Source organism: Phyllobates terribilis, unplaced genomic scaffold (genome assembly GCF_046119375.1).
Source record: "Phyllobates terribilis strain yellow unplaced genomic scaffold, ASM4611937v1 Scaffold_7__3_contigs__length_470593459, whole genome shotgun sequence".
Classification (NCBI taxonomy): Eukaryota; Metazoa; Chordata; class Amphibia; order Anura; family Dendrobatidae; genus Phyllobates; species Phyllobates terribilis.
This window is the reverse complement of record NW_027362767.1, coordinates 304324347-304350195: the sequence shown is the minus strand read 5'-3', so window position 1 is coordinate 304350195 and position 25849 is coordinate 304324347.

The window sequence follows — 25849 nt, the reverse complement described above, 5'->3', positions numbered from 1 at the left end:
CTGAGGATAAGGAGAAGAGCAAAAAACAGCAAAAATGAGGAAGCGTATACCCATGTGTGGGTGTGAAGCAGTGCATGGGAATACATCTCCCAAAATAACACAGTGGATTTGACTTTATGTTACTCTGCTGTTATTTTGTGGTGATGAGAAGTCTGGCCCTATCCATCCCTTGTTAATTTTGATAAGGGTCAGCTTGTCAGCATTGTCAGTTGATAGGCGAGTGCGCTTATCAGTTATATTTCCCCCAGCGGCACTAAAAACACGCTCCGATAACACGCTAGTGGCAGGGCAGGCCAGGACCTCCAAGGCGTACAGAGCGAGTTCATTCCAAGAGTCCAACTTGGATACCCAATAATTAAAAGGAAGAGAGGAATCACGGAGGATGCTGGTACGGTCGGCAAGGTACTCCCTCACCATCTTTTGAAACTTTCCACTCCTTGTGAGAGTACCCCGCGTCTCAGGGCCTGTAAGCTGGGCGGGTCTCAGAAAACTGTCCAAGAACATTGACAGTGTTCCCCTGCCTCTGCTCGATTGGAGTTGAGTCTCTTTCACCTGTACGCCTTGGTTGGGCAACGAACTGTGACCTCTGCCGCTAGCGTGTTCAGATGAGAAATTTTTTAACAGTTCTGCAGCAAGGGCCTTCTGGTACTACGCCATTTTTGTAGACCTCTCCACCTCAGGAATAAGAGAGTGAAAGTTCTCCTTGTAGCGGGGGTCTAAAAGTGTAATCAACCAGTAATGACTGTCACCCAACATTTTTACAACGCGAGGGTCACGGTTAAGGCAGCATAATATAAAGTCAGCCATGCGTGCCAGACTGGTAACAGGCAAGACTTCCGTGTCCTCACCAAGATGACGACTGACCATGCTCTCCTCTTCTTCCTCCTTCTCCCCCCTGTCCTCAGGCCACCCACGCTGAACCGATGGTATGACAGTTGTACCGGTACTACCGTCTACAGCGCATGATACCAGCTCCTGTTCTTCCTCCTCCTCCTCCTCCTCTTCCTCTTTGTCCCCCAATGCCGGTTGGGATGAGATGAGGCTAGGCTGTGTGTAATCACCCGCTATGGCTTCTTGATCCATCTCATCATACTCTGGCTGCAATGCCTCCTCTTTAATTCTCTGCAGAGAGCGTTGAAAAAGACAGACAAGTGGGATGCTGACGCTAATGATGGTGTCATCGTCACTCACCATCTTGGAGGACTCCTCAAGGTTTGTTAGGATGGTACATATGTCAGACATCCAGGTCCACTCCTGAGGTCTTATGTGTGGAGTCTGACCTGAATATCGACGGCCTTGTTGCAGCTGGTACTCCACAACTGCTCTCTTCTGCTCACAAATCCTTTGCAACATGTGGAGGGTAGAGTTCCAACGTTTGGGGACATCACACACCAGTCGGTGTGCCGGAAGCTCCAAACGCTGCTGCAACACCGCAAGGGCGGCGGAAGCTGTAGCCGACTTCCTAAAATGAGCTGACAGGCGGCGTACTTTGACGAGCAGATCTGAGAACTCGGGGTACGATTTATGAAACCGCTGAACCACGAGGTTAAGCACATGAGCCAGGCATGGTACGCGTGTGATCTCGCCTTGCCTCAGTGCCGCCACCATGTTACGGCCATTGTCACACACGACCATGCCTGGATGTAGGTTCAGCGGTTTCAGCCACAGATCTGCCTGCTCTTTCACAGCTGTCCACAACTCACAAGCAGTGTGAGGTTTATCACCTAAGCTTATGAGTTTCAGCACAGCCTGTTGTTGCTTGGCTGAGGCAGTTCTGCAGTGCTTCCAGCTTGTAACTGATGTGGTGATATCTGAGATGGAAGCTGAACATGAGGAGGAGGAGGAGGATGATGCGATGAAGCTGTACACTGTGGGGGAAACTCTGACTGACATAGGGCCCGCAATTCTTGGTGTGGGGAGGATGTGTTTCATCCCAAGGTCCGACTGAGTCCCGGCTTCCACTATGTTTACCCAGTGTGCCATCAGGGAGATGTACCGTCCCTGGCCACAAGCACTTGTCCACGTGTCCGTTGTCAGGTGGACTCTCCCAGTAATTGCATTGTTGAGGGCACGGCAGATGTTTTGGGACACGTGCTTGTGTAGTGCGGGGATGTCACACCGGGAAAAATAGTGTCGACTGGGAACCGAGTACCGAGAGATGGCCACCGCCATAAGGGTGAGGAAGGATTCCATCTTCACCAGCCTAAAAGGCAGCATTTCCAACGCAAGCAGTCGTGAAATGTGCGAATTTAGGACTGTGGCCTGTGGGGCGTTGGCTGCGAATTTGCGCTTTCGTTCAAAGGTCTGGGATATGGACAATTGAACGCTGCAGTGGGTCGTGGACGTGGACGTTGATGCTGTTTCTTGAGAAGCTGCCATAACAAGTGAAGACTGAGAGAGGGCATCTTTGCATGCAGTATGGACAGGGGATTGCCTTGAACGCACAACAGGGGGTTCTCTTACATGCACAACAGCGGAAGAAGCAGTGGTGACACCAGCTGACACTGGTCGTGGACCCTGGGGTTCGCCCCACAAAGTCGGGTGCTTTGCTGACATGTGCCTGATCATGCTGGTGGTGGTCAGGCTGGTAGTTTTGTCACCCCTGCTGATGCTGGTCTGGCAGGTGGTACAAATGGCCTTTTGGGGTTATCAGCAGAGTCTTTAAAAAAATTCCAGACTCTGGAAGACCTACCGGTTGTACTGGCATCGTCCCTCGTGTTGGTGTTACGGGGAACGGTTGCCCGCCTTCTGTCTGCAGCCACCACACTGCTACTTCCTGCCTGTTTGGGTACTCTGCCTCCCTCCCCCTGTGTGCTGCTGGCCTCGCTCTGCGTGTCTTCCTGCCACGTTGGGTCAGTTACTAGATCATCCACCACCTAATCCTCTTCCACTTCCGCACTATGGTCCTCCTCCTCACTTCGTGGCAATTGTGTCTCATCGTCATCCACCTCTTATGACAAATTGCCAGTGTCGCCTTCCTGTGGCCGTCGCTGTTAAAATATTTGGCCATCGCTACATGGGATCTCCTCTTCCACCACTTCAAGCGGAGCAGGCGAGGGGCCCAAATATGGAAATGGACCAGTGAACAGCTCTTCAGTGTTTCCAACTGTGGGATCAGTTGCTTTCTGACGACACTCGGCATGGTGGGAGGAAGGAGCATCAGGGTGAGGAGGAGTATTCGGTCGAGACTCACAGCTAGTAAGACTTGACCGCGTAGAAGACAGACCGGAGGTGGTGGTGCCCAGGTGACTGGAAGTATTATCTGCTATCCAATTAATAACCTGTTCACACTGATCAGTTGGCAATAGTGGTGTTGTTGTGCACTTCCCTAGTAATTCGGTGAAGAACTGGAAGAGAGAAGATGTGGCTGTTGTTTGTGGCACATTTTCACCTTGGCCACGGCCCCATCCTCTGCACGCACCATCACCAGAATGTCCAGTTCCACATCCCTTGCCACGCGCCTTGCCCATTGTAAATGAAGTAAAATAGCTTACACTCGCACTATCAATGGCAAAAGGATAACAAAAAGGAGATTAGAACCGTGGAAGAGGAAAACCACAGCTCTATTTCTCTGGCCTACACCAGAATCTTTTAAACAGATCCTGGTATATATGGTACTCCTCTTCCCTATCCTGGAATGCATGGGCCCCTCATCCCCAATCCTGGTATACATGGTACCCCTCATCCCTATCCTGGTATGCATGGCCCCTCATCTGAATGCATGGCCCCCCCACTACCCTATCGTGGTATGCATGGCCCCCCACATCCCTATCCTGGTAAGCATGGCACCCTCATCCCCAATCCTGGTATGCATGGCACCCCACTTCCCAATTCTGGTATGCATTGCACTCCTCATCCCCAATCCTGGTAATCATGGCACCCCTCATCCCCAATTTTGGTATGCATGGCTCCCTCATACCCAATACTGATATGCATGGCTCCCTCATCCCCAATCCTGGTATGTATGGCACCCCTCGTCCCCAATCCTGGTATACATGGCTCCCTCATCCCCAATCCTGGTATGCATGGCACCCTTCATCCTAAATCCTGGTATGTATGGAACCCCTCTTTCCAAATCTGGTATACATGGCCCTCTCACCCCAAATTTGGTATACATGGCACCCCTCATCCCAATCCTTGTATGTATGGAACCCAATCCCTCATCCTCGCATGGATGGCACCACTCATCCCCCAATCCTGGTATGCATTGCATCGCATACCTCATCCTGGTATGTATGGTACCCCTCATCCCTATCCTGGTATGTATGGTACCCCTCATCCTGGTATGCATGGCACCCCATCCCTCATCCTGGTATGCATGGTCCCCTCACCCCCCCAATCCTGGTATGTGTGGTACTCCTCTTCCTGGTATGCATGGTCCCCTCACCCCCACAATCTTGGTATGCATGGTCCCCTCGCCCTCTAAACCTGGCATGGCACCCCATCCCCCATCCTGGTATGTATGGTACCCCTCATCCCTATACTGGTATGTATGGTACCCCTCATCCTGGTATCCATGGCACCCCATCCCTCATCCTGGTATGCATGGTCCCCTCACCCCCGCAATCCTGGTATGCATGGTCCCCTCACCCCCCAATCTTGGTATGCATGGTCCACTAACCCCCCAATCCTGGTATGCATGGTCCCCTCACCCCCCTAATCCTGGAATGTGTGGTACCCCTCATCCTGGTACGCATGGTCCCCTCACCCCCACAATCCTGGTATGCATGGTCCCCTCACCCTCCAATCCTGGCATGGCACCCCATCCCTCATCCTTAGTATGTATGGTACCCCTCATCCCTATCCTGGTATGTATGGTACCCCTCATCCTGGTATGCATGGCAAGCCATCCCTCATCCTGGTATGCATGGTCCCCTCACCCCCACAATCCTGGTATGCATGGTCCCCTCACCCTCCACTCCTGGCATGGCACCCCATTCCCCATCCTGGTATGTATGGTACCCCTCATCCCTATCCTGGTATGTATGGTATCCCTCATCCTGGTATGCATGGCACCCCATCCCTCATCCTGGTATGCATGGTCCTCTCACCCCCCCAATCCTGGTATGCATGGTCCCCTCACCCCCCAATCTTGGTATGCATGGTCCACTAACCCCCCAATCCTGGTATGCATGGTCCCCTCACCCCCCTAATCCTGGTATGTGTGGTACTCCTCATCCTGGTACTCATGGTCCCCTCACCCCCACAATCCTGGTATGCATGGTCCCCTCACCCACCAATCCTGGCATGGCACTCCATTCCTCATCCTTGGTATGTATGGTACCCCTCATCCCTATCTTGGTATGTATGGTACCCCTCATCCTTGTATGCATGGCACGCCATCCCTCATCCTGGTATGCATGGTACCCCTCATCCCTATTCTGGTATGTATGGCACCCCTCATCCCCCAATCCTGGTAGGTTTGGCCTCCTCATTCCCCAATCCTGGTATGCATGGTACCCAATCCCTCATCCTAGTATGCATGGTACCCCTCATCCCTATTCTGGAATGCATGGCACCCCTCACTCCCCAATCTTGGTATGCATGGTCCCCTCACCCCCCAATCATGTGTTCCCTGTCCCCATTATCTCCGCAGGCTCTATGTATTTGTGCAAAATGATGTCAGATTACATGCCCAGTCATGTGACTGACGTCACTCGTCACATGACACAGATGCCAGCAGGCACCTTGGTTGCCAAAACAGCGTATGCGTCACTTCAGCTCTGCGCTGTCACACGATTGGCTTGGGTCCTCTTTTTAAACCCCCTCACTAATATACATCCCCGCACCCATGAAGAAGGCTGGTCTGAAATGCGCATGGGGGGTGGACATAAGTTCACTCAGGAGCCCCTGCACTTACTGGCGTTATTCTTGGATAATATAAAAGTTTATTTTTTCTTATGTGTGTATTGCATTTTTACTTAATCCATATATCACTGATAATTGTATTTCTGACATTCAATAATCCCTTTGCAGAGTAGGACTTTGGATCAGGAGTATAATATATATACTACCATCATTCATTATGTGATATGCCCATGCTCCAGTTTTGTGCGTCCCTATTTTTCCTCAAATGTGTGTATATTTCCCCTTTTCCCCTTACCTTCATGTTTTAATAATAACATTTTTAGCATGTTGATCATTACCTGGGGCTGTGGATCATCATTTCTTTTTTTTTCTATGAATCCTTCATTGATGATTTGTTCTGACATATTTATAAGTCCCATTATTGTAATAGCATGTCAGATGCCTTATATATTTTGTTGATAATTTTGTACACATTATATGTTGGACATGCAACCTATTCGTATGAGTAATTTCTGTTTTGTTTTGGTATAATTGCATGTATATGTACAGTTGGTGAAATAAATATTGAACATTTCACCAATTTTTGTAAGTAAATATATTTCTAAACGTGCTACTTACATGAAATTCTTACTAGCTGTCGGTAACATCCCAACTAGTGTTGAGCGAGTATGTTCTGTTAACCCTTTCGGCGAGTATGCTTGGGCCGAGCTCCGAGTATTTACAGCTGCTCGGTGATATGTTTGAATCGCTCCCGTGTGCATGATTTGTGACTGTTTGACAGCTTTATTACATGTGAGGAATGTCTATTTCTTACACATTCCTCACATGTAATAAAGCTGTCAAACAGTTGCAAATCATGCACACGGGAGCAATTCAAACATATCACCGAGCAGCTGTAAATACCCGGAAATCGCCCGAGCATACTCGGAACAGAACATACTCGCTCAACACTAAACCCAGCCAATCCACACAGGCAAAAAAATCAAACCATAGATGTCCATAAATTAAGTTATGAGTAATAATGAGAAATGACATTGGGAAAAAGTATTGAACACGCTTACTGAAAATTTAACTTTTAGTTCCTACAAAACGATTTGTTGGTGATGACAGCTTCAAGATGCCTCCTATATGGAGAAACTAGTCGCATGCATTGCTCTGGTGTGATTTTGGCCTATTCTTCCACACAAACACTCTTCAAATCCTGAAGGTTCTGTGGGCTTCTACTATGAATTCTGAACTTTAGTTCCTTCCATAAATTTTCTTTTGGATTCAGGTCAGGTGATTGGCTGGGCCATTCTAGCATCTTTATTTTCAGTTTTCCAAGAAAATTGAGAGTTTCCTTGGCTGTGGGCTTGAGATCATTATCTTGCTGAAATGCATTTCATCTTGATCATCCTGGTAGATGGCAGCAAATTTTTATCAAGAATATCTTGGTATATTTTTCCGTTCATCCTTCCTTCAGTTATCTGAAGTTTGCCAGTGCCATATGCTGAAAAACAGCCCCATACTATGATGATGATGTTTCCAACTCCAAACTTCTGTGTTTGTATAGTGTTTTTGGGGTGACATGCAGTGACTTTTGGCCTCCAAACATGGTGTATATTCAGGCATACAAAGAGTTCAATTTTTGGACAAGTTTGGTCTCATCTGAACAGACGGTATTTCACAGGCTTATCTAAATGTTGCTAAACAAACTTTAAATGTGCTTGAACATGCTTTTGTTCTGCAATAGAGTCTTGCATGGTGAACGTGCATACAGGACATAGAGGTTAGGTGTCTTACTTATAGTTTTCTTTGAAACTTGTAATTGTACCTCCTGATTGCAGTTCTTTCTGTAGCTGTCCACAGGTGGTCCTTGGCTATTGGACAACTCTTCTGATAATTCTTTTCACTCATCAGTCTGAAATCTTGTGGGAAGCACCTGATCATGGCTGGTTTATGGTGAAATTATGTACTTTCCACTTCAGGATTATGGCCCCAACAGTGCTCACTGGAACCTTTAGTAGTTTAGATTTTCTTCTGTAACCATTGCCATCCGTATATTTTGCAAAAATAAGATTGCGAAGGTCTTGGGACAGCTCACTGGTTTTACCCATCTTGATAATTTTTTCGTGTGTTTCCCTGGTAGTGAGACACCTTTTTATAGGCTATCGCTTGAACCAGCTGATACTATTTTTCTCTAATTGATAGGATTACTTTTTTAATTACTGATAGATTTCAGTTGATGTCATGACTTTTCATGGCTTTTTGCACCCCTCTTTCTTCATGTGTTCAAGACTTTTTCTCTGTGTCTTTTCTCATTATTACACATAACTTAATTTATGGACATTTATGGTTTGATTTCTTTGCCTGTGTGGATTAGATGGGTTGTAACTCTATTACTTTTCTGACCTTGTACATTCTAAAAAAATTGCCAAAAACAAGAAAAGGGCTGAATTCACACTTATATTCACATGTCAACACTCGTCTGTTGTAGTACCTCCGTTTCAATGGTCTCAGCTCCACTTAACTAATTGTTTCGAAATCTCAGAAAACTCTATTTACGTAACATTTCAGAAGGGAAGATAAAGACACTTTAAATAAATAAGAAGAGGTAGATTCTCTTTCTTTACTGAGTCATTGCCATAAAAAACTTATTTGAATTTGACAGCAACAATTACTTAATTAAATAATAGACAGGGTGGAGCCAGGATGACATTTACTATGGGGAAAGTATTTTTTTATCAAAACCTAAATCCACAAAGGAACATTTCATGAACAAGGAAACAAAAAATACTCATATAAATAAGTTTTTTTTTACTTATCCTGAACAGAAAGGCCTTAATCCCAAATGATCTTTAAGAAGAATCTCAAATATGGGAAACAAGCCAGTATGAAATCTGAATTAATGGATCAATTTTACATGCGCTGAATCAGAAAACAGCTAATCCTTAGCACCTCCTGGCTATTCAGATTCATATTTAATTCTGAATTTTTGGCTCAGCGCACATCTTCAGCTCAAACCATGGGAGAGTGCTGATGAACATAAGGTCAGTCAACTCCAATTTATAGATTAGCAGAGTTAGAAGTATCCAGAGATTCTGTGGCCATGTTTAGCATTTTCGATTTCTTTGTTAAATTTCAGTGGAAATCCTTTCAGTCACAACATATACAGTACAGACCAAAAGTTTGGACACACCTTCTCATTTAAAGATTTTTCTGTATTTTCATGACTATGAAAATTGTACATTCACACTGAAGGCATCAAAACTATGAATTAAAGCATGTGGAATTATATACTTAACAAAAAAGTGTGAAACAACTGAAAATATGTCTTATAATCTAGGTTTTTCAAAGTAGCCACCTTTTGCTTTGATGACTGCTTTGCACACTCTTGGCATTCTCTTGATGAGCTTCAAGAGGTAGTCACCGGAAATGGTTTTCACTTCACAGGTGTGCCCTGTCAGGTTTAATAAGTGGGATTTCTTGCCTTATAAATGGGGTTGGGACCATCAGTTGTGTTGTGCAGAAGTCTGGTGGATACACAGCTGATAGTCCTACTGAATAGACTGTTAGAATTTGTACGAAAAATTGGGAAAACTTTGAAAGTGTCCGAAAGTGCAGTTGCAAAAGCCATCAAGCGCTACAAAGAAACTGGCTCACATGAGGAACGCCCCAGGAAAGGAAGACCAAGAGTCACCTCTGCTTCTGAGGATAAGTTTATCAGAGTCACCAGCCTCAGAAATCGCAGGTTAACAGCAGCCCAGATTAGAGGCCAGGTCAATGCCACACAGAGTTCTAGCAGCAGACACATCTCTTCAACAACTGCTAAGAGGAGACTTTGTGCAGCAGGCCTTCATGGTAAAATAGCTGCTAGGAAACCACTGCTAAGGACAGGCAACAAGCAGAAGATACTTGTTTGTGCTAAAGAACACAAGGAATGGACATTAGACCAGTGGAAATCTGTGCTTTGGTCTGATGAGTCAAAATTTGAGATCTTTGGTTCCAACCACCGTGTCTTTGTGTGACGCAGAAAAGGTGAACGGATAGACTCTACATGCCTGGTTCCCACCGTGAAGCATGGAGGAGGAGGTGTGATGGTGTGGGGGTGCTTTGCTGGTGACACTGTTGGGGATTTATTCAAAATTTGAGGCATACTGAACCAGCATGGCCACCACAGCATCTTGCAACGGCATGCTATTCCATCCGGTTTGCGTTTAGTTGGACCATCATTTATTTTTCTACAGGACAGTGACCCCAAACACCCCTCCAGGCTGTGTAAGGGCTATTTGACCAAGGAGTATAGTGATGGGGTGCTACGCCAGATGACCTGGCCTCCACAGTCACCAGACCTGAACCCAATCAAGATGGTTTGGGGTGAGCTGGACCGCAGAGTGAAGGCAAAGGGGCCAACAAGGGCTAAACATCTCTGGGAACTCCTTCAATATTGATGGAAGACCATTTCTGGTGACTACCTCTTGAAGCTCATCAAGAGAATGCCAAGAGTGTGCAAAGCAGTCATCAAAGCAAAAGGTGGCTACTTTGAAGAACCTAGAATATAAGACATATTTTCAGTTGTTTCACACTTTTTTGTTAAGCATATACTTCCTCATGTGTTAATTCATAGTTTTGATGCCTTCAGTGTGAATGTACAATTTTCATAGTCATGAAAATACAGAAAAATCTTTAAATGAGTAGGTGTGCCCAAACTTTTGGTCTTTACTGTAAATGTAAACATAGACATTTGCAAATTATACATTCTCTCAGAGGAAAATGGGATCTTTGAAAATTAAGCTTATCTTTCCTGGTACATGAAGACATTTATCAATACTATTTTTCCTTAAAGTACATATGCATACTGGAGATTAGCAGATCTTCTGAAATTTGAATTTCAATTTTACCCTCCATGAATGTCTTTCCTGCAAACCCTTTAATAATTGTAAAAAGACAGGTATAATAATCATAAAAAGACAGGTATAATAATCTGTGGTCTTTTAGCACTTTTGTGCTATTTAAAACAAACACAGTCTTAGGTTACAGTCACTTGGACATTACTATCTGGCTAGGGGAAAACAGATTGTAACTAGTAGTAAACCAAAGCCTTTTATACCACTCTGCAGTAACAGACATTTCTAATCTGCTTAATTTGTAAAATATGTTAAACAAATTATCATTTTGGGAGGACGAATGCTCACGTTTGCTGGTTTTTATACATATACAATGCAAATGGAAGAAGCCGTGACTTATTTAAATTAAATGGTGCAAAAATTGTGTCTTGGGAGAAATCAAGATGTTTGTTCTTTGCTAAATGAAGAAGCGATATCAATTTACCAAATACGTCCAAAAAATTCCCTTTATTTAGGGCACAAGGACAAATTATCTGTTTTGAAAGTAAATAAGTAATGGTTTCTTAGCTAGGAGTGAAAAAATTATCCCTTTTTTTGCATATGAAACAAGTTTACTATTCTCAAAATAGCTAAACAATTGCAAAGTCTTTTATCAAGTCATCAAAAAACTAATTTTAGGGACCAGGAGCAGGCTAGCTTTTTTCAAAGTGAAGAAGCAATGGCTTGTCAACAAGCCATGAAATAAATTCTCCCTATTTTGGGAGCTGTTTTAGGTTTATGTACCATAAAGTGAGTACATTTTTCAATAGCAGCACAGTACAGCTATGCAACACATTGGACTAGTGCAGAAGATGTGTCTGGGCATCTAGCTACAACAACTGCAGAAGAAGCCAAACATTAAGGCTATGTTCCCACAATCAGGCTATAACAGTGCTTTGGACGCAGCATATCCAAAGAGCTGCGTCCGATCACGCAGGTAAATCCGCATGTGTTCATTGTGTACACATACGGAGTTACTGCATCCTATACATTCCATTGTGGAAATTTCTGTTACGGCTCATAAAGCCACGCCGCCGGTGAGTTTACATGGCATCAAATAGAAGCAGAGTGTGTATGGGATTTCTATAAATCCCATCCACTGTGCTTCTAACGTAAAACACAGCATTTTGGATGCATTGCAGCTGAGCTGCATTCAAAATGCTGCTATTATGGATCATGGGCACATACCCTAAAGGGTCAGGCAAATAGATGTCAGGCAGTAAAAGTCCCGCAATGGCAGCACTGGCAGCAGCAGTATGTTATAGCAATATGAAGCACAGTGGTCAACAAGGAGATGTGTGACTGGCACGATAGTGACACAAGCAGCGCAGTATACAATTACAACATTGCAGACAAGAAGATGTTTACTAGTGTAGGACCAATAGTGGCAGTTCTGGCAGCAGCAGTAGAGCACAGCGCTACACAATGGGCAACCAGAAGATGAATGTCTGGCATGAATGTGCTGTGGCAGATGCCGCACGGTCTAAAAATATGACAGGTCAGGTAAGAAGATATCTGTCAGTGTAGGGCCAGCAATGGCAGCCCAAGGAATCAGCAGTACAATATAACACTAAAAAACATAGTAGGCAGCTAGGAGATGTGTAGTTGCTGTGGCTGTGCAGTGGCAGCAACAATAGCCGCACTTCCAGTAGCAGCAAAAGGTTTGGTAGACTGTGAGACTCCTTTAAAGGAAATCTGTTTCCAGGTTTTTGCTACCCCCATCTGAGAGCAGAATAATGTGGAGGCAAAGGCCCTGATTACAATTATCTTTTGTTTTATCTGCTGCAGATATATTAGTTCCCTAAATGCAAACCACTGATTGGCTGCTTTCCGTGTACACTGTGCATAGCAGAAAGCAACCAATCAGTGGTGAGGGCGGGGTTATACAAAGCACAGGAATATGAAGGACTTCATGGCAGAAGGTTTACTAGTCTTCTAGTGATAATCTCCTGCTGATAAAATAATAATTTTATCAAAACTACAACAAACAGCCTAGGAAGTGAAAAAAAAGAAAGAAAAAGTATAAATTCAGCTCACTGACCCATGTGTTAGAAATAATTATCCCAGGAAGTTTCCAGGGTAGAAAGTCTGTGGTCTGCGTGTGGTGCTCAGAGCAGGCACTCATCTAGATTCCAGGTCAAATAGCTCTCAATGGTCCAAAACTGGCTGTTCTCTACCACCAAAGGAAAGTAGCTAAAACTTAAAGGGGTATTACCATCTCCAAGATCCTATCCCAACATGTAGTAGGTGTAATACAAATAATATTAGCAAATACTTTTAATTAGAAATGTAGTATAGTTCTTCTGATTTGCTATGTCTCTTTCTCCATGCAGGGCATTGCAGTAGCTTAGGTATCCATGGTTATGACCATGAATATAGTGACAGTTAGTTAGCTAGTTGCTAGTGGTCGTAAGCATGGATATTTAAGGTACTGCACATGAGGAGCGAGACAAAGAGAATCAGAAAAATTACACTACATTTCTAATTGTAGGTATTTGCTAATAATATTATTACACCTATTACTTATTGGGATAGGATATTGGAGATGGGAATACCCCTTTAACCTTTAATCATATAAGATAGAAAAAATGGCAAAATGTACACATATGAAAAGAAAACATAATACACGTTTCGGGTAGAAAAATCCTTAATCCTTTTTAAAGTACTTTCATTTGGTGCTGGAGAATATCTACTTTGGGACTATTCAGAGCCCAGGAAGTGACTTGTAGCTGGAATCAGGATCTCTGCCTCTATACCATGCTTCTCTCAGATTAGGGGGCAATAACCTGTTCACAGATTCACTTTAAAATAGATCTCATTCAGAAACATAATGTTTCCTATAATTGTGCAAGCCAGGCAATGCACCCTATTTAGTATAGTCATTCACACTATCTACTATATAATTGTCTTATCCCGTCTGTCTGTCTATCTTTGTGTCTGTCTGTCTGTCTGTCCTGGAAATCCCGGGTCGCTGATTGGTCCGGCCGCGGCCAATCAGCGATGCGGCATTTCTGAAAAACATGGCGGCCGTTAGCGGCTCATGTGCGGCACGGAGATCAGCGGCGATGCAGCCGGGAGATGCAGCCGGCTACTCGCAGCATAAGTCCCATGACCGCAGGCGCCGCTGACCTACATGCAGCTATCGTCGGGAGATCAGCGGCTACGGCCGCTTATCTCCCGAGGACAAGTGTGACGCCCCTCCCCTCCTCTCCCCTCCTCTCCTCTCCTCTCCCCTCACCTCTCCTCCCGTCCCTCCCCCCGCTCGATCAGGACCCCGGCACCCGGCGTTATACTTACCCCTCCCCTCCTCTCCCCTCCTCTCCTCTCCTCTCCTCTCCCCTCCCCTCTCCTCCCGTCCCTCCCCCTGCTCGATCAGGACCCCGGCACCCGGCGTCATACTTACCCCTCCCCTCCTCTCCCCTCCTCTCCTCTCCTCTCCCCTCCCCTCTCCTCCCATCCCTCCCCCTGCTCGATCAGGACCCCGGCACCCAGCGCCATACTTACCCCTCCCCTCCCTTCCTCTCCCCTCCCCTCTCCTCTCCTCCCGTCCCTCCCCCCGCTCGATCAGGACCCCGGCACCGGCGTCATACTTACCCCTCCCCGTGCCCCCGCAGCAGCTCCTGTGTCTTCCGCTGATGCTCTGTGACTAGAGATGAGCGTTGTTCTACTCGAACTGTTCGCCAATCTCAAATTCGAGCTGTTTTGGGCGGTGTTCGAGCCGGTCGGCGAACACGAACAATTTGAGAAAAATTCGGCTGTTCGAGGTTATGTTCGATAACTGTTCGTGCACCAAAATCATAACTGGATTTTTTCTCAGTAATGATGAAAATTAATGTTAATACGCAGTTTGAGTGTACAGCGGGGCGGGGGGAGGGGCAGGGGATGGATCTCTGCAGGAACAATGAAGATCTCCTTTTTTTTTTCTCTTTCCCGCATTTGCAGTGGGGAGGTGCAATCTGTCAGCCTATCAGCAGCGCACACACGGAGCGAAGTGCTTTTTTTCACACAAGCAAGGGCATGTGTGATTGGCAGTGTGTGTCACATGTCCTTGCCCTATAAGACCAAGCCATTTTCCCCGTCGCCACCATTTTCTCACTGCTGCAGCTGCGTGTTAGACGGCACCGCTGTTGCTGTGTGCGCTATACCTTGTTAATTTCAAGCCAATTTTCGCACAAATATACAGATAGCTTGGGAGTAGGGAATAGTTGTGATTGCAGTCCTTTTAAGGACTAGGTTACAGCATTTCCTACGACTTTTATCAGGCAGGTCTGTGCTCTTAAATAGAGAGATTGTGGGAGTAAAGACTAATTGTAATTGGAGTCCTTTTCAGGACTAGGTTACATCAGTTCCTATCAGTTTTTGCCAGGCAGGTCTGTGCCAGTGCTGTGCAAGTTTTTTTCACAGCATTTGGCTGAATCTAGCAAAGCTAATCCTTTTTGGCCTATTGCAGAGTGTGTTAGTCAGTGGAGTAGCCTATCTGTGTTGCAAGATATACCACCTGTGTATAGAATACCAATTTTTTTACTGCACCTAGTGAAGTAAAATCTTTTGGGCATAGCATCATTCTATTAGTCCATCTATACTGACCTCCATTAGGTTGCAAACTGAATATAATTTTTTTCTGCATCTAGCTCTGAAAAAATATTTGGGCTTCTAGCGGTGTGTGGGACTTGGTCTATTAGTCCATCTATACTGACCTCCATCAGGTTGCAAATTAAAAATAATTTTTTTCTGCATCTAGCTCTGAAAAAATATTTGGGCTTCTAGCAGTGTGTGGGACTTGGTCTATTAGTCCATCTATACTGACCTCCATCAGGTTGCAAATTAAAAATAATTTTTTTCTTCATTTATCTCTGAAAAAATATTTGGGCTTCTAGCAGCGTGTGGGACTTGTTCTATTAGTCCATCTATACTGACCTCCATCAGGTTGCAAATTAAAAATAATTTTTTTCTGCATCTAGCTCTGAAAAAATATTTGGGCTTCTAGCAGTGTGTGGGACTTGGTCTATTAGTCCATCTATACTGACCTCCATCAGGTTGCAAATTAAAAATAATTTTTTTCTGCATCTAACCCAGCCAATAGTTTTGGCCTAATACCACAGTTTGGCCACTCAGCTCTGCTCGGTTACCATCCATTGTTTTTTTGTGCAAACAACTCCAGAGTTGTGAATTAGTTAACCACCAAAATGAGTGGAAAAAGGCCTGCTGCTGGTGGAAAGGGGAATAGGCGTGTTGGGAAGGGGAAAAAAGGTTGTGTCCGTGGGGTAGGTGCAGAAGAAAGACCATCTTCCAGCCAAACTAAAATGTCTACTTCTTTTAGCGGACAATGTGATAAGATCCCTTTCTTACGGCCACGCCAATCGCTACAAATTCCAGATGAGGCACAAAAACAGCAGGTGCTTCAACGGATATCAAGTGCTCCTTTAAGTGGGCTCTCCTCCACATCAACTTCAACATCACAAATACTCCAGTCCTCAAAGGTGTCACCCAAATCGCACTTGCTTCCTCACAGCTCCCAAATCTCCAGCTGCCCGTCTGAGTATGAGGTAGAACAGATGGTTGAGTCTGCAGAGCTGTTTACTCATACTATAGCCTGGGAATCAGAGGTCGACTCCAGCGCTTCTGTGAATCCAGACGAGGAAATGATCTGCACTGATGCCCAGAATCTTTATGAGTCGGATCCAGGACCAGACGCAGAAGGTTCTGACCATAATGTAGACTCTCATTCCCAAACTGTAACTCCTGTTGGTGGAGACAATGAGGAAGACGATGATAAGACTCAAATACCTGATTGGAGCGACAACTTTAGTTTTTTGTCAGGGCAGGAACAGGTTGGCTCTGAGGACGACGGGTGTGATAACGCACAGGGTGATGATGATGAGGTCGGAGATCCCACTTACTGTCAACCCACAGTCAGCCAAGAGATGAGGTCAGCAGAGGAGGTGGAGGAAGATGCTAGTGACGACGAGGTCAGGTTGCGCCTTCCTGGACAGAGACGTAGTACTGGAAGCACGTCAACAACTGCATCCTCAAACACAACTCTGCCTCTCACCACAAGTCGTGGTGGCTCTTCAGGTCGCATGGGTGCTAAGCCTTGCATAGCCTGGGCATTTTTTCAGATCGATAAAGATGACCCAACTCGTGTTATCTGTAACATTTGTCAGCAAAAGCTAAGTAGAGGCCAAAAAATACATAGTTTGAGTACTTCATGCATGAACCGGCACATGGACATGAAGCATAAGTTGCAGTGGGAAGCTCAGTGTGCTACAATGCGGTCTAGCCGGCCGGGCCAACCACCGTCTGCCATATCTTGTGCATCCGCGGCCTCTTCATCCTCTGTGACTGGGGGGACAGCAGTCACACCTGTTTTGGGGCGCAGACCTGCCACCTCTTTACCCGCAACAGCCAGCGTGATTGGCAGGTCATCATTTTCTTTGGAGGTGGTAACACCAGCTGGTCTTGAGCGCTGTCCGACATCGATAGCACCACCTTTGGATCAAGGCAACCTAACATGTCCGCCTGCATCTTCCTCACAGACCGGCAGTTTGCCGGGGACACCCTTATCAACCCCGTCTAAGCACAATAGCCAGCCCTCGGTCCCTCAGATGTGGACAAGTAAAAGACCATTTCCTCCTAGCCATGAGAAAGCTAAGAGGTTGAATTTCACCATCTGCAAGCTCTTGGCTACAGAAATGCTGCCTTTCCGCCTGGTGGACACAGAGGATTTTCGAGACCTTATGTCCGTCGCAGTGCCCCAGTACCAGATGCCCAGTCGGCACTACTTCTCAAAGAAAGGTGTGCCTGCGCTCCACCAGCATGTCGCACACAACATCACCGCTTCTTTGAGAAACTCTGTGTGTGACAGGGTGCATTTCACCACAGACACTTGGACGAGTAGGCATGGACAGGGGCGTTACATGTCACTGACTGGGCACTGGGTAACTATGGTGACAGCAGGACAAGGGGCTGCTGTCCAAGTCTTGCCGTCCCCACGAGTTGTGCGTCAATCCTCTTTATGTCATTTTTCCTCCACTGCTTCTGCCTCCTCAACCTCCTCTCGGTCTTCCACCTGCACCCAAAGCCTGTCTGGTCATGCCACAAGCTTTCTAACTGCGCAGAAGGGATCCTGCACACCTCCTTACTATGCTGGCAGTAGGGCTCAACGTCATCAGGCGGTTTTTACATTGAAATGTCTGGGAAATGTGAGTCACACAGCTGAGGAGTTGTGGTCAGCTCTGGAGAACCAATTTCATGAATGGTTGTCTCCACTGGACCTGAAACCAGGGAAGGCCGTGTGCGACAATGCTGCAAACCTGGGTGCGGCCCTTCGCCGGGGCAATGTCACACACGTGCCTTGTATGGCTCACGTGTTGAACCTGGTTGTCCAGCAATTTTTAGCCCACTATCCCAGACTAGATGGCCTTCTGCAGAGGGCACGGTCGCTGTGTGCTCACTTCCGCCGTTCGCATCCCGCAGCTCAGCGACTTACATCTCTACAGAAGTCGTTGGGCCTGCCACTTCACCGGCTAAAATGCGATGTGCCTACCCGGTGAAATTCAACTCTGCACATGTTGCAGCGACTGTGGCAGCACCAACAAGCCCTGGTGCAATACGTTCTGACGTATAGCCTGGGCCAACGAGATTCAGAGGTGGGGCAAATCACGCTGGAGGAGTGGTCTCAGATCAGGGACCTATGCACCCTTCTGCACAGTTTTGAAATGGCGACGAAGATGTTTAGTGCTGACGATGCCATTATCAGCATGACTATTCCGGTGATTTACATGCTGGAGCACATGTTAAACAGAATTCGGAGTCAGGTGGTGGCACAAGAGGAGGTGGAGGAAGTAGAGGAGGAGGAGTTGTATGCGGAAGGGCTAACATCTGCAAGGTCCAGACGGTCGGCAGCACCAAGGTGGCAGGCATGTGAGGGTGGGGGAGATGGTTTAACCAGGGCGCATGGTAGCAGCCAAACTAGTGAGGAAGGTGCAGGAGCCCAGGAAGAAGTGGAGGACGAACTGATGGAAGACTCATCAGATGAGGGAGACCTTGATCACATTTCTGTTGTGCGAGGTTGGGGGGAGAGGACAGAGGAAGGAAGCATGATTGTTACCTCGCCACCAACACAACAGGGACTTGGTGCTCCTGGATGCGCAACACACATGAGTGCCTTCTTGCTGCACTACCTGCAACATGACCCTCGAATTGTGAGAATTAGAAATAATCCTGACTACTGGGTTGCCACACTGTTAGATCCCCGGTACAAAAGTAAATTTGCAGAAATTATTCCTGCCATAGAAAGGGATGCACGCATGCAGGAGTATCAGCAGAGACTGTTGCAGAATCTTACATGTGCTTTTCCACAAAATACCAGTGGTGCACGTAGTGAATCTCACAGTTCCAACTTGCCAACCATGGGACCGTCAAGTGTTCAGCACTCAAACCGTAACAGAACCACAGTATCTGCTGGTAACATCAATTTTGCGGAATCATTTCACCACTTTTTTAGCCCATCCTTTGCAAGGCCACAGGAGACAAGAAGTCTGACACATAGTCAACGCCTAGAGACGATGGTACAGGAGTATCTCCAAGTAAACATTGAAGCCACGACTGTGTCACTGGACCCTTGCTCTTTTTGGGCTTCCAATCTGGATAAATGGCCGGAGCTAGCCACTTACGCCTTGGAGATCTTGTCATGCCCCGCAGCCAGCGTTCTGTCTGAACGTGTGTTCAGCGCTGCTGGTGGTGTGCTGACAGATAAGCGCACGCGGCTCTCCACTGATAATGTAGACAGACTCACGTTCATAAAGATGAACAAATCATGGATCCGAAACGACTTTTCTACCCCTGTGTCATCCTGGGGAGAGTAAAAGCTTGATGATTGGTTAAAATCACCCTACCAACCGTTTTAAGCTTTCAAATTACTAATCATGTTTATCTGTATCTTGACTGGAAAATAATTTGGGCTTTGTAGCAGTGTGCAGCACTGATCCTATTAGGCCATCTATAATAAGCTTCACCAGATTTAAAATTAAAAATAATTTTTAGCTGCATCTAGCCCGGAAAATAATTTTGGGGCTCCGAGATGCGCAAGACACATAAGTGCCTTCTTGCTGCACTACCTGCAGCATGACCCTCATATTGTCAGAATTCGAAGTAATCATGACTACTGGGTTGCCACACTCTTAGATCCCCCAAACTTTTCGATCAACCTTTTCATTTTAATAAAGACCAAAAAATGGTCATTTTTGAAATTATAAGCATTAGCAGGTTGTTAGAAACTGAAATCAAACAGTTTTCAACTCAAAACTTTATTCTAGGTGATGTTACATTTTCACATAGGACCCCTTGTTCGAAAGGAGCTTCTGAACTCTCTCGTCCATTGAATTTGTCAGGTTTTGGATGGTTTCTGCTTCAATTGTTTTGCATGAGGACAGAATACCCTCCCAGAGCTGTTGCTTAGATGTGAACTGCCTCCCGCCATCATAGACACTCCTTTTAATGATGCTCCAAAGGTTCTGAATGGGGTAGAGGTCAGGGGAGCATGGGGGTCACACCATAAGTTTGTCCCCTTTTATGCCCATATCAGCCAGAGATGCAGATGTTTTATGTGCAGCATGAGATGGTGCATTATCATGCAGAAAAATGATCTTGCTGTGAAATACACGGTTCTTCTTCTTGAACCATGGCAGGAAGTGCTGTTTGAGAAAATCCACATACATTATGGAGTTCATCTTTAGCGCCTTCAGGGATCCTAAAGGGGCCGACAATCTCTCTCCCCATGATTCCAGCCCAAAACATTACTCCACCTCCTCCTTGTTGGCGCTGTAGCCGTGTTTGCGTGGGGTGTCCATCAACCAGCCATCCTCCACTCCATTCATCTGGACCATCGAGCGCTGCACGGCACTCATCCGTGAACAAAACAGGTTTGAAATCAGTCTTCATGTAATGTTTGGCCCACTGGAGCCGTTTCTGCTTGTGTGAAGTGGATAGAGGAGGTCGACAGGATGGCATATGCACAGCTGCAAACCTCTGAAGGACCCTGCATCTTGTTGTTCGGGGGACGTTGGAGGCACAAGCAGCTTCAAAAACTTGTCTGCTGCTATGACAAGGCTTTTTTGCCACTGCTGTTTCAACCTGACGTAATTGCCTGTAGGAAAGAGTCCTCAATTTGCCCTTATCAGCACGCACACGTGTGTACTGTGAATCAGCTACATACTTCTTGATTGCCAAGACACTTCATCCTGATCATCGCACAATGTTGATTGTAGTCATGCCTTGACCTAAACACTCCACAATTTGTTGCTTCTCAGCAGCCGACACATCCTTTTTCTTTCCCATTTTGGCAGAAAATGTAGGCTGCTTAATAATGTGAGAGAGCCTTCTTAAGTAGTCTTGCCTTTCATTGGACACACCTGCCAAACTAATTAGCACAGGTGTCTGCAATTGCTTACAGTGATATAAAGAGCCCTGACACACATCACCATCAATGAGTTTAACTGACAAACAAACAAATTCTTCCCTTATCACTCCTAAACACTTTTTGCATAATAATTTGGAACGCGGTGTACATGTGCTTTTCCACAAAACACCAGTGGTTCACGTAGTGAATCTTACAGTTCTAACTTGCCAACCGTGGTCTGTATGGAATTGTTCAATAAAGGGCCCAAAATTAAGATAACATAGATGGGAGAGGTCTCTATGAATAGGAATTCCTAAGTATTTGATACCCTGTGAGGGCCAGGCAAAGGGAAAGTTGGACTGGATGGAATCCTATATGGATTTAGGGAGGGAGACATCGAGGGCCTCAGACTTCGCTGCATTGATTTTAAAATTTTACCATGTAACAAAGTGATCTATTTCAGCCATAACAGCAGGGATGGATATATGTGATTGAGTGATATATACTAGGACATCATCAGCAAATAGAGAGCACTTGTACTCGGTGCCTCCCACCTCAATCCACCTAATATTGGGGTTATGGCGAATTGATGAGAGCAGGTGCTCCGTCACTAGGATGTATAAGAGAGGGGACAGAGGACATCCCTGCCTTGTCCCATTGGTGATTGTGAAAGGTGATGAAAATGTTCTGACGCACCCCCTGGGCCTTGGGACACCCGGAGCCGGACCCTTTTTGGTGCATGCTGGTGGTTGTAGTCTTCGTGGCGGCGATCCGGTTCCGTGGCTCAGGGCGGTCAAACCAGTGGCGGAACTATTTATGTGGTTTTGATGTTTAAATGTCCGACTACGCCACCCGTGGATTGCGGTCAGAGTGAACCGCCGCTACAGGGCAGACCGCTAAGGCTGGTGTTGTGGGTGCAGCAGAGCGTAGCATAACTCCCCACGGGAGGAGTATAGCCTCAGGGCAGTGTATGCGGAGGATGGGGGTGATGGTGCAGGGCAGCAGCAGTAACGACACGGAGTCAGTGATGCAGTTCAGGGCCTTTACTCACAGTTCTTATTATCCAGACCACGTCTGCAGGTAACGGCTGCCCACGTCGTACTGTGCTCACCAGGTGAGGGGCTCAGACAACTCCCAGATAACTTTGGAGCGCTTCACAGGACCCCCTTTGTGTGTCCTTTGTCTGGCCTTTCTTACCAACACTTCTGTCCGGCTGCCTCGGGCCTCCTCTTGGTAAACTTGGCGCCAGTTTCCCTGACCCTATGTGGTGCCTTCCTAGCGGGTGGAGCAAGGGGCTGCGCCACATAAAATGTCAGAGCCTCCGGTTTCTAGCTGAGGGTCGTTTCCTGCCTCCACTAGTTTGGGGACCGGTCTCCCCCTTTGGCCTGACCCCTCCACGCAGGTGGATTCGGGCGTGCGGTGGCGACTCGCCCGTCCGCACCCCTGGGATCCCTTCATTCCTCGTTCCTGGAGCCTTCTCCGCTCCTCTTCCTTCCTTCTCCCTCTTGCAGGCCTGGGCCTCTGTTACTAGGCCCTCCTCCGGAGCAGAGCTCATGCAGAGCCCCTGCTCCCTGCCACTTCTGCTCAGACTTCTCTGCACTGAACTAAGATGGTGCCCACCTTTTATACTCCCTTCTCAATGCACCCAGGAACTGCTTCCTCCCTGCTCCTGCACTACAGGGTTCCCCTTCCTCAGTGTTCCCTCCCCCCACTCCAGCCAGGGACAGGGACTGTCGTGCCCATCTCAGGGGCATATTGGTCGCCCTGCCCCACGGCAATGTGGTGTAATGCATGCAGGTGTCGGGTCCTGATCCACACTCCATCCTTATCTGAGAGTGAGATATCACACCTCTGGGTGAGGTGCAATACGTCTGTAGCAACCGAGCCCTCGGTGCTACAGTTCCATTTATCTTCAGCCTAGGTGACGTATTGTGATACAGGGCCGTGATTTTGGCTATAAAAGGGTCCCCTAGACCCCTACCCCAAGCTTTTTAAGAGAATCATATATGGCGTGCCAGGAGACTCTATGGAATGCTTTCTCAGCATCCAACGAGAGTATCTACTTACAAATTTTTAACTGCATCTAGCCCAGGAAATACTTTGTGCCTAGTAGCAGTGTCTGCTAGTCAGCGGATTATCCCGGCTGTTAAGCAAGCTACACCACCTGTAGTTTGGACACTTAATTTTTTCAAAGGAAATGCTTCGGGACCACGGGATACTTAGTGAAGAGCATCAGGAGGCACCCCAAGGCATAGGGGCTGGGACTGGCACTAGGATGCCTTGCGGTGGACAGCCGAGCTCGATCCTTCTAAAAGCTTTTTAACTGCAGCAGCTTTAGTGGACGCTACTGGAGCTGGAATTACGCGGCTGCTGGCATGAGACTTGCCCTCCAATAGATCCTTGTAAATGGATTTAAAGTGTATTCATTCAAATTAGAGGGACAATTTAAATTAAAAAGCTTAGAGCTGCCTCCACCACAGGGGGGCTCTCTCGACCCACCAGCGGACAGGCACCAGTATTGGGAGAGGGGGGCTGGCCGTCAGGGTTCACCGCGGCTCTGGCACAAACCCAGCGACACGGAGGTGGCACGGGCAGGAGCGGACTGGCCGTCTCGGCTTCTCACTTTTTGGATTTTAGAAGGGCATGACATGCCTATATCTGTGTCTCCCCCTCCTTTTACTCCTCCACCTCTTTTCTTTTCGCATGACTATATGTACTTGTCACTTTTCCATGTGTTAGTTGTGTCTTCTGAGCAGTTTGTCAGCTTTTGGACACCTTTGAAGGTGTTTTCTATGTGTTTCTATGTGTTTTTGTTTGCCTGCCATTGGTTTTAACGGTGTTCGAAGGTGTTCGACGAGCAGTTCGACGAACAGTTCGGCGAACACACGGGTGTTCGACGAACCGAACCGAACTCGAACACTACGGGGGTGGCTCAACACTATCTGTGACGTCTCAGGTCAGAGGGCGCGGTGACATCTTTACACCGCGCTGTCTCCTGACCGGTCACAGCGCACAGCATCAACATGCCGGCTACGCTGGAGTCCAGAGAAGCAGCTGAGAAGGGAGGCGAGTATTGGATTTTTTTTTTGTATGGGGCCATAGGGGACCTGCATGGGGCACTATGGGGGGATGGATATACAGGGGATATGACTTCATGCATGGGGCATTATATAGGGGGGAGAGGTGACATCCTACATGGGGCATTATATGGGGGGGGAGAGGTGACATCCTACATGGGGCATTATATGGGGGAGAGGTGACATCCTGCATGGGGCATTATATGGGGGGAGAGGTCAAATCCTGCATGGGGCATTATATGGGGGGAGAGGTCACATCCTACATGGGGCATTATATGGGGGAGAGGTCACTTCCTGCATGGGGCATTATATGGGGGGAAAGTGGTGACATCCTGCATGAGGCATTATATGGGGGGAGAGGTGACATCCTTCATGGGGCATTATATGGGGGGGAGAGGTCACATCCTGCATGGGGCAATATTTGGGGGGAAAGTGGTGACATCCTGCATGAGGCATTATATGGGGGGAGAGGTCATATCCTGCATGGGGCATTATATGGGGGGAGAGGTCACATCCTACATGGGGCATTATATGGGGGAGAGGTCACATCCTACATGCGGCATTATATGGGGGGAGAGGTCACATCCTGCATGGGGCATTATATGGGGGGAGAGGTCACATCCTACATGGGGCATTATATGAGGGAGAGGTCACATCCTACATGCGGCATTATATGGGGGGAGAGGTGACATCCTGCATGGGGCATTATATGGGGGGAGAGGTCACATCCTACATGGGGCATTATATGGGGGAGAGGTCACATCCTACATGCGGCATTATATGGGGGGAGAGGTCACATCCTGCATGGGGCATTATATGGGGGGGAGAGGTGACATCCTACATGGGGCATTATATGGGGGGGAGAGAGGTGACATCCTACATGGGGCATTATATGGGCGAGAGGTGACATCCTGCATGGGGCATTATATGGGGGGAGAGGTCACATCCTGCATGGGGCATTATATGGGGGGAGAGGTCACATCCTACATGGGGCTTTATATGGGGGACAGGTGACATCCTGCATTGGGCATTATATACGGGGGATGTGACTTCCTGCATGGGGTATTATATACGGGGGATGTGACTTCCTGCATGGGGCATTATATGCGGGGGATGTGACATCCTGCATGGGGTATTATATACGGGGGATGTGACTTCCTGCATGTGGCATTATAAAGGAGGGTCGGGAGACATATGCTAGAATACCCGATGCGTTAGAATCGGGACACCATCTAGTACTTCCTATAACAGTACCAAAACACAGTGCCCCATCTTAGCAGTGCCAGCCAATGCTGAATCCCCACTCTCTGTGATCACTTTGTGAAATATTATACAACAGACATTTATATCTGAGTCTTAATGAATGGAGCCTCGCAGGCAGCAGGTTTTATACCCTTTGATATAAAACTATTGTTTATATTGATTCTCGGTTGTTTCTTTTCTCTTTATTTGAACTAAAACTTCACTCGCCAAAACTGCAAAGAATTTACAGCAGCTATAATAAAATATTGTTCTTCTTCTTCTAAAGAGCTACATTATTCCCTTCCATACAATGTTAGCATTTTGTTACATAATTCATGAATATTACGACTGGCTTTTATGTTAAGTATAGAAAATGCTTTTATAGGATAGGTCTAAAAAAAAAGGTGTTTACAAAAGTTTAAAAAAGCTGAATCCTTCCATTCAGTGAACGCTTGTTA